This window comes from Macrobrachium rosenbergii, chromosome 7 (assembly GCF_040412425.1).
Source record: "Macrobrachium rosenbergii isolate ZJJX-2024 chromosome 7, ASM4041242v1, whole genome shotgun sequence".
Classification (NCBI taxonomy): Eukaryota; Metazoa; Arthropoda; class Malacostraca; order Decapoda; family Palaemonidae; genus Macrobrachium; species Macrobrachium rosenbergii.
The window spans coordinates 418,236-427,850 of NC_089747.1; the positions used below are offsets into that span (position 1 = coordinate 418,236).

Consider the following 9,615-nt stretch of genomic DNA (forward strand, 5'->3'; position numbering starts at 1 on the left):
CAGAAAAATTGAACCGAGTTTCACTTCCTCCAGAGATACCCTTTGAGAATCCTGCCTCCCACCTGGCCAATGAGAAACTCGGTTTTTCAAGTCTCTCGGCCAATGACAATAACCTATCTAGGTTTTCCCCTGCGTCCGGTGGAGTGGCAGCCTCTGATTGGCCGAGAGAAATTCTCTGTCTCTTCTGAACTCTAGATTTTCCAGAAGACGTTCAGTTTTCAAGATGGAGTGAATCTGTGTGGAAGTGATAATTTTTCTTAGGAATTTGAAGGTAATCCGGTTTTGTTTGATGAACGTTTTTTGATAATTCGTATGTTTCCTGTTTAATATCAGTTTGATATAAATATATTTAAGTGTAAGCCATTTCTATGGAATTTTGCTTGTTAGAATCGGATGTTATTACAAGGCAGAAGTGAAACTGTGTACAAGTGTTAATTTTGCCTGGGAATTTAAAGGTAAGCTTATTTAGTGTGATAAACGGCTTTGTAATCGTATGTTATTCGATCTTAGTTTGACTGAATATAGGATTTAGGCCATAGGCCAAGCGCTGGGACCTATGTGGTCATTCATCGCTGAATGGGAAATCGACAGTAAGGAGGTTTGAAAGGTGTAACAGGAGGAAAACCTCGCCGTTGCGCTATGAAAATTGTTGGAGAAGGTGGAGCGTCAGATGGAAGAAAGAGAATATGAACGGAGGTGCAGTAAAAGGAATGAAAGGGGTTTCAGCTAGGGGCCGAAGGGACGCTGCAAAGACCCTACGGGTTTTAGCACTTGACGATCGTATTGAAATTTCCATTCAAATCTGAACTTCCCATCTAGGGCTTAAACGTTAATCGTACTTCCAATAAGGGAAAATGGACCCAATATTTAGTATAGCCTTTAAATTGAAAGCTGACGGCATAAAAAAAATGCCTTAATATCATGGATAAGATTGTGTATTGTCCCGCAAATCTAGGTTAGACCATATAGGTTCAGCTAGTCTCTTGTAAAAGGCTTTAATTTCAGCTCTGCAATAAGCAATATGCAAACTAAACTCGTTGGAATTGGAAGCAATACATTAATTTACTCAAGTTTTGTGAATTTTCTTGAAGACGGCTAACAATTAATTCTAAGAACGGGAAAGAGTTTGGATAGTGTTATTTTCGGTCCGAACATCCCAATTCGATTTTTTATCTTTCGAATCTTCATAAAAAATGGAAAAAATATTCTGTATACATAATTCTTGCAAACTAGTTATCACAAAAAATTAAAAATGTAAATGAGGATTTTTCCTAAGTTTCAATTTTGCGAAATGCACTTAGGGACATTTGATCACCCAGGGGCTAGTACTAAACACGGCGAAATACATTCGACCCCCAGTGGCTAGTGCTAAACACGGTGAAATTAGTACTAGCCCTCATGCGGTATTGGAGTTCGAACCGGAAACTAACTTTTACTAAGAGTTCAGTCGAGCGCGGACTGAATTAGCGCTAAAAGATGATGAAATATAGGCTAAATATTTCTGTACTATAGTAGACGCTTTACAAGTGGAAGTCTTCTAGTTTATATGTTCGTGGTTTAAATAAAAATACCGAGTCGAGCTTAATATCATTACATGATTAAACTATGAAGTTTAATACTTTAGGCATCGATATAAATTAGTTATCCTATTTTTTTTCGTTAAGTAAACCTTGCATTATCGTGTAAATATTTTCCGGAGTGATTAATTAAACTATAGCCAACGCATTTTAATCCCACTCGGCCACGCCCCCTTTCCCCGGCACCGTAGAAAATGCATGACATTATCGTACCGCACTCTCCGACGATATCAGTTGCTATTTGGCTATGACCCTGACGACATCGAAGGGTCGTTCATTCAATAACTAATGGAGGCTCTAGAACCTGTAAATTGGTATTTATTTTTGTACGACTGTGCTGTCAATATACTTCTGAAAGTTTCCTCTTCACGACAACACAAATGGTTTAGGTTTAGGATATAATGATATAATGTAGGTTTTGACAAAAATAAAATACCGTTTCGGTGATACATTTACCCGTGGCCCGGTTTTCAAGTCTCGAACCTTGTTTTCCCAAAGGGGATAGCAACCCTGAACGTTAATATTGCAAAGGACCATATATATAATGCAAGAAACCATGAACTGATGTTTAATCCCGCAGATAGCATCAGAGTTTGCTCAAATGTCAGGTTAATATTAGCGAGGGCCGAAGAATCATGAAATAGCTAGGAGTGATTTTAGGTTAAGTTGATCCTAGGGAATTTCGGTGGCTGGTAATAAGTCACAGGAAAAAGTCACAGAAAAAGTTACAATTTTGGCCAGGAAAAAGTCACTGGGGAAAAAAGTTACTATTTTACAGTCTTTTGTTTTTACGGTCATCCCCAACGGGCTTGTACTACTAAACACGCCGCAAAGGTGGATACATACTGGGTTAAGACCCATAATGGGGGTCACTACCTAGGAAAGATTGACTTTTTAAGATATTCGCTACATAAATTTTATACCAGAGCTTTTTAGAAAAAAAAATAACAATTCAATAACTTTTTTCCCTTGAAAAAACGAACGAGGGAAAATTTTCCCAACTTTTTCCCAAAAACTAAACTGACCTTTTAACAAGTCTCAGGTCTTTTTCCTAAAGTTTGGGGAAATCCCAACCAATTTCCAACAAACTTTTTTCCTGTTATTTTTCATGGCTTAACAAAGATTTTTTTTCCCGTGACTTTTTCCCCGTGACTTTTTCCCATGACTTATTTCCCCCAGGGCTTTTTCCCGTGTCTTTCTTCCCGTGACTTTTCCTTTTATTTTTCATGGATTGGGAATTTTAGTTTTTTCCTGTTACTTTTTTCCTTTTATTTTTCATGGATTGGGAATTTGTTTTTTCCCCGTGACTTTTTTCCCCGTGACTTTTTTCCCCGTGACTTTTTCCCGTGACTTTTTTCCCCGTGACTTTTTCCCCGTGACTTTTTTCCCCGGGACTTTTTTTTTTTTTTTTTTTTTTTACCTAGATTCGGAATTTCAGCCAGGTGGTCATATCGACCTTAATGGTTAAGCATTTACACACAAGCGTAGTCTTAGGCACAGAGTGCTGGGAGCTTCACTCGGTGTTTATGAGCGCTCCTGTGTCTGTTTACGATGTAGCAATAAAACGCATTCGTGGATCACTGCTGTTTTTAGGACGCAGCCTTCTCGGCGTCCGGGTCTGCAGTACTCACTCCAACCGGTCAGAATAATCGACGTAAATCCCCTACCGGTTTAATTACCTACTGGTGAAAGCAATACTGAAAGGCATAACAAAAGCAGAATGTAACCTGTTCACATTAAACGAAAACCTGACAAGAAATCATGGATGGAAATTAGAACTGAAGAGATACAACGCATCTCATTGTGGGAACTTCTTCACATACAAGATATGTGATACATGGAATAAACTGCCACCAGAAGTTGTCAACAGCAACAGTGTGGGAGAGTTTAAAAGATAGACAAAACCATTAGAACACTGTGAATGAACAGTAGAACCTGCTTCTAGAGATAAGTGAGCACATAATGTCTCCTCGGACTGAATTAGTCTGAGACATCCGAATCCTTGTAACTTCATTTTAACAATTCTCCTTGTTGCATTAATTCTTTTGTGAACTATTTATTAGAGTAGAATTATTCAAGTGAAATACGCAGTGAAAGCGGAATATATATTATTTGAATTCAAATTTTAGTCTTTAAAATTGGGCATGCTTTTGTAAAATATTTTTTTTACTATAAACAGCAGAGTTTAATTGAACTTGTCATTTTTTAATTTCTCTCGTTGATGGTGTAACAAGGTTGCATATAGATGAGGTGGGCGGATAAGCGTTCTTAATATTAAGTGCTATGATAACTTTTGTATTAGATTACAAAGAGCTTTCAACCTTTTTAAATCATATCATTACTCAGACATGACCCAATTACCCTGCTCGCTAACTACTGGAAACTTGACCAATGTCTTTAGGCGCTGTGCTATTTTTGACTTATTTGAAATTAGTTGGCTTTTTGCAAGGAATATTTTCTAAAAAATTTAGGTCGGATGTGAAACATTAAAACTTCCCAATTAAGAATGTTATTGATATTTACTTCTATTTATCTATTTTTTTTTCTTAAGTGGCATCTTCTCTTTCTGTATTTCCCTTTACTTCCTCTTACTTCCTAATGAATACCATATTCTTTGGAAGGTTGAATCTCAAGTCAATGGCCCCTGTGGGGTTGTTCCTCGTGAATAGGTTTCATCTACTGAATAATGACATCAGGGACTTGATAACATAGGCAGAATGTTAGATCTTAATATTTAGGTATTTTGTAAGCAAGGAAACATAGAATTTACTGATATTAACCTATTTAGCTGTACAGATACGTGAACTGGCAAGTACGTGAAGAACTGGTAAAATTTCAGTTGGGTTACTCTAGTTGACGATGCGTAATGAAAACTTAAGTTATTTGCGTTTTTAAAGTTTAAATAAATTATTATACAAGAAACAAGATGTACATTTATTTAGATGTGGTTACTTTTCAGTGTCAGTACGAATATTGTGTGATGACCTTAGGTAATTTAAGCTTTGATATATTGTGGGAATGTTTTTACTCTACGTTTTTACTGTTGTCTTTAAAGTACTTTCCCTAAACCACAGGATGTGTATGTTGGATGTGATGTTGAAGAGGCATATTTGCATTGGTATTGGTAGTGTGATAACTCCATCACCACAGCCGTTAGTACAAGTGAGGCTGGATTGATAAAGGCACCCTTCGAGACTCAGCTGCTGTCGAATGACTCGCATTTTCTGTAAGTCCTAAAATCTTAAACGTTTGACCTCGATCAATTTTACTTATCGTGACTTTTTCACAGTTCCGTAGTATCTTTATCAGGCTCAGTTAGGCCTTTCTTGATATATGCTATGCACAAATCTTTAATCTTTAACCTTAAATTAGTACGGTATGATGGTTTAAAAAATACTTTTTTCCATTAGTTATGGTTTAACAAGGACCTGGCTAAATTTTAGTTGTCATGAAGGTTTAAGTCCTTGAAAAATTCGTCCATAGTTCAGACGAGAATATTGACGTGTGTTTATGTAGTTACATTTCTCTGATATTGAACAGGCTTTGATTCTGGAAGCCATTTGATTTCTCTAGATAACATACTGTCCACTATAACCTAACTTATAAAGTGAATTGAATGTAAAACTTAACGTATGGTTTCATGTTAAAGTTTGCTGGCTTTAATAAATATTTCCTCCCTTTAGGAGTGGAAACTGGTATAAGACTGTGGAACGATTTAGAGGCTGTCGAAACTTACTGAAACAACTTGATGCTCCTGCAGTCTTCAAATGCAGCTCCAGAGGAATCCTTGTAATGCATACACAGTGAGAAGGGAAGTAATTTTAGCAGAACTTAGGTTTTCAATTACATAATAAAGTTTATTAATTTTCTAACAAGCTGCAAGAAAATTTCCCATTCCCAATAAGACTTAGACCCATTTTTGCATTTGGAGAGGGGGTGCAGTACAAATACATTTTGTATACTTATCATTTGAAGGATAAGTATTCATTTGCGAAAATAAACCTCATGAAGGTCATAATACAACAGAAAAACCTATATTTTATGTTGAAAGCACCATAAGTGAAATAATACCATTAACAAGCAAGAAAATTCAATTAAGTTAAAGTAAATTAAATAATCGAAGGTTGTAAGCAAACAAAACTAAAGTATTAAAGCAAACAAAACTTACATAAATTCATCTGAAGTATTATTTGATGTCAATAGTGATTAGCAGACTTAAGATGGAGGAGACATTGCTCTTGGTTTTAGTTAGTTCAACTTTTACGCTTGTTTATGGAGGATTCTGTGGTTTGAGTAGTGGAGGGTTCTGTGGTTTAAACCTGTTATGTCCAAAGTCTGTCTGTAGCAGTTCAATTTTGTATTACTTTGATTTGGAGTTAGGTATATGTAGGCATTGTCTGGACTGGGGTTAAATTTCTTTGAGTTTTCGGATATTTTTAATTTTAATTTTTCTAATTTTTTAAAATTTTATTTTTACTTTTTTTTTTAATAAATTTCATTCAGTAAGAGGGGCAAGGGCTTTAGTTCATTTAGATAGGTCATCATAGTTGAGAGATTAAATAAGTTTGATCAAATTCTGAAAGACTGGTTTCCTAAAATTTGCTCTTGACTATAAAATCTTTCAAGAAGATCCCAAAAGAGTGAAGGAAGGTGTAAGGGAAGGCTGAGGGATAGGTTTTAAGTGGAGGTGTAAGGGATGATTATAGGAGTGGCTGCTTTTGGCTTGGTTTACCTTACATACAACAAAACTAATAAGTCTTATTTCAGGCACTGTAATTGAAGCTTAACTCAAGCATCAACGCCGGATAGTCCAACTGAAGATTGTTACCGAAACTCCTAGAATTGTGGTAGAATTGTGCCACCAGGAAATCACCTATACCCTGGGATCTGTAAAATACGAGGGTAAGATTTCGAGCTACCTCTTATCAAAACTTAAGGGTATTTGAAATCACTATCTTTGTTTAAAACTAATATGTCGTCCTTAAAGCAGATAAAATTGAAAGTATTGCCTGGTATACACAAGAGAAAAGACTCCGTAATTTCCTAAGTCATGCTGATTGGATCTTGAGTAATGTTCCTTGAAACTAGTTGGGAAACTCCAAACATTGACTTAAATTTGGTCTGTCATAGTAAAGAAAAGGGGTATAGCTGATAAGTTACGAATTCCTTTCCAGAAATTAGGCTCCAAATTGGACCTTGAATCCAGGAAAACCCAGTGGGAGGAGCCATGAAGTATTAAAATTACAAACTGAAATAAACAATGCTTCCTTCAGTTTCACCAGATTCGAACATGCCTTAAACACCGAATTGTTATTGAGTGAAGTTCAATAACACAAGATTCTTAGCTAAGACAGACCTGTTCTGAGCAACTTAGGAAGTCGTCTTAAAATTATAAAGCATCGTGGAAGGAATATAATATTTTAAAGGACATGTGCCACTCCTCTGTTTAGATATCTTGTGCTAAGTTTCCTAAGCTTATGTTCACTGAAGATGGAGCATTACTTAGCACTGTTTCACAATAGATAATGAAATATGTATAGTACAACTGTATTTGCCTTGAATTTAAAATAACTATTACATTGTCATTATAGTTAGAAAGTCTTGAGTAATCAGTCATATTCTGACATAATTCAGAGGGTACACTTAAGTTTTCTTTGTGTTGAATTGCAGAGGGCGCTTTCCAAATACGCTGTAGCCATTAGTTTTTCGTGATCTAGTCTGTGCTTCATGACAAATGGGGGTTAAAGGGCGGGGGAGGCTAGCTTCCAGTAATGGAACAGTTTCTATGGTCAAGACAGTCCCTAATCAAGGGAGGCTTTAGTTTTGAGTTCTGTAAGTTCATTTTCCTCCAAGACTGTGCATAATGGTCAAGAGGAATCAATGTTGTGTAACTAAAAAGTTCGTTCGGATGTCTCATGTCCAATTCAACATTCATTCAGATTCTTTGAGATTGATTGATTTTAATTCTTAAGTCATCCCATTACCATTATTATTTTCTGTTCCCATACATTTTCAAAATTTAAATTTACGGGGTAAGTTTCATCCATAATTAAAAACTTTCACTTAAAAATTTTCAGAAGTTTTTAACCAGAGCTAAGTGATGCTTCATCCTTATAATGTCAACATGTGCATTCAGTGTAGTTTTAAGACGTTTTCATTGTAGTTTTAAGTGCATTCATTGTAGTTTAAAGATGTTAAATTGTAACTATGGATCTTATCAATGTTTAAATCTTAGTGTTTAGGTGCACACCCCAACAAAATATTGGTAACAGCAGCTCAATATAATTTGTTTAAAACTTGTTTCCCCCTTAATTCAACACAGTTCTGATTAGGATTGTTTTTTTGTTTGCCAAATAGTAAATTTTAATGATTCAGGATAAATTTCCTCAAAACTTGTTTACCCTTTAATTCAACATAGTTCAGTTTAGCATTGTTTTTTGTTTGCCAAATAGCAATTTATAACGTTTCAGGATAAATTTCCTCAAAACTTTATCGTCAATTCAACACAGTTCAGTTTAGGATTGTCTTTTGTTTGCCAAATAGTAAAATCGTAATGTTTCAGAATAAATTTCCTCTATCAGTTTATGAAATTGGTCCATAGCGTATCAGCCTAGTAACTTAAGGTATAGTCTTTGGAGTTGTCTTGATTTTAATAGTAGTTCAGTATATTTTAAATTAATGTTAAATTATAGTACATAATTAATTTAATAGCAGTTCAGAATATTTTAAATTAATGTTAAATTATAGTTTATGATAAGGTAGTCTAGTGTTTTTCAGTTGCGTCTTTTCTCCTAGCTTATTTGAAATGCCTGGTATCAGGTAATCCTGTTTCAATATATACACCTGAATTAAGTTAGGCATGTCAGCTTGTCATTATTCCTGGGCAGTAATTATAGGGTCAGTAATTCAATAGCATTGTGGATGCAATGATCTGAGGTCGTTATTTTAATAGAAAGTACTTTTCATTTCAATGAACTTTGTCAACATTTGTTTTAATAGAAGTTCATTAGTTACGAATAGGCGTTAATGATGCCATTTTAGTTACCCAACATGTCGTAATATTGCTTTTGATTTAGTTTTGACAGAAATTTTTATCTTTGCAAGTTTGAAATAAGAGTTCAGGATGTATTTCCAAATTGGGTTTTAGGTCTCTTAACTTCTTAATTGAGCACTGTTACTTGTACTTTGTTAGGTTAAGTAGAGTTTTGATAAAGGAGAACTTAAAACTTGACCAACTTTTCAACTTCCATACGTTGTTGCAAAAAATTAATCTCGTTTCGCCTAGAGCATAAATTAACGTAAATTTAAAGGAGAAAATTAACCATTGATGAGTGCATTAAGAGTAATAATTTTTGTTTCTATATTGTGTATCTACATATTTCAGGACACTGCAAATTTCATTTTCTGGGGATTGTTTAACCTATTCTTTGGATACGAATGTTGATAAGCAAACGAGTTTATTTTGTAATGTTCTATAAGCATATTGAAGGGTTAAAATCATAAGTTCACTTTTGCTACAAAAGTACTAAATATTTTTCAGCTAAATCTAAACTGGAAATCTGAATGAGTGTACAAGGATTGCAGGGGTTTAAAGCATTAGCTTTTTACTGTTATGGTACTAATATTTTGGAATGGAATGGAATATCGAGTTTAGGCCAAAGCCAAAGCACTGGGACCTTTGAGGTCATTCAGCACTGGAAAGGAAATTGAGAATATGTAGGTTTGAAAGGTGTAACATGAGGAAAACCTTGCAATTGCACTATGAAATAATTGTTAGGAGAGGATTTTGGGAAGGAAGATGGAAGAAAGAGAATATGAACGGAGGTACAGTAAGAGGAATGAAAGGGGTTGCGGCTAGGGGCCGAAGGGACGCTGAAAATAACATTTAGTAATGCCTATAGGGCATTGACGGCACTACCCCCCTACGGGGTACTACACGTTTTGAAGCTAAGCGTAATAGGTCGATTTAAAGTAAGTGGAAATCCTAATTTGATTGTTTGTTAGCAAGTTTTGTCATCACGCCTTTTTTGTAATATCT

General features: G+C 35.2%; 1 long non-coding RNA gene across 1 annotated transcript; it reads left to right on the top strand.

The window, feature by feature from the left end:
• The first annotated feature begins 202 nt into the window (after positions 1–202).
• LOC136839965 (uncharacterized) lies at positions 203–9,263 on the top strand. The gene is made up of 5 exons (XR_010853483.1): positions 203–271; positions 4,652–4,803; positions 5,261–5,380; positions 6,345–6,479; positions 6,752–9,263. It is a non-coding gene; the product is annotated as an uncharacterized lncRNA (long non-coding RNA).
• The last annotated feature ends 352 nt before the right edge of the window (positions 9,264–9,615 follow it).